Genomic DNA, 224 nt, shown 5'->3' with positions numbered 1-224 from the left:
TACGAAACCCCAAGCACCTGCACAAAAGCCACAACAGACCCGCTTGCATGCATGCAAATGCATGCATGCAAATGCATGCATGCAAATGCATGCATGCAAGCGCATGCATGCAAGCGCATGCATGCAAATACACGCATGCATGTGTATGCATGCACGCGTCTGCGTGCATGAAAATGTACTTATGCAAATGCATGCATGCAAAGGCGTCCATGCAGGCATATGCA

The sequence above is a fragment of the Eimeria tenella genome, genomic scaffold, assembly GCF_000499545.2.
Source record: "Eimeria tenella Houghton genomic scaffold, Eth_scaff2333, whole genome shotgun sequence".
In the NCBI taxonomy this organism is placed as follows: Eukaryota; Apicomplexa; class Conoidasida; order Eucoccidiorida; family Eimeriidae; genus Eimeria; species Eimeria tenella.
Note: the sequence above shows the minus strand (reverse complement) of the source record.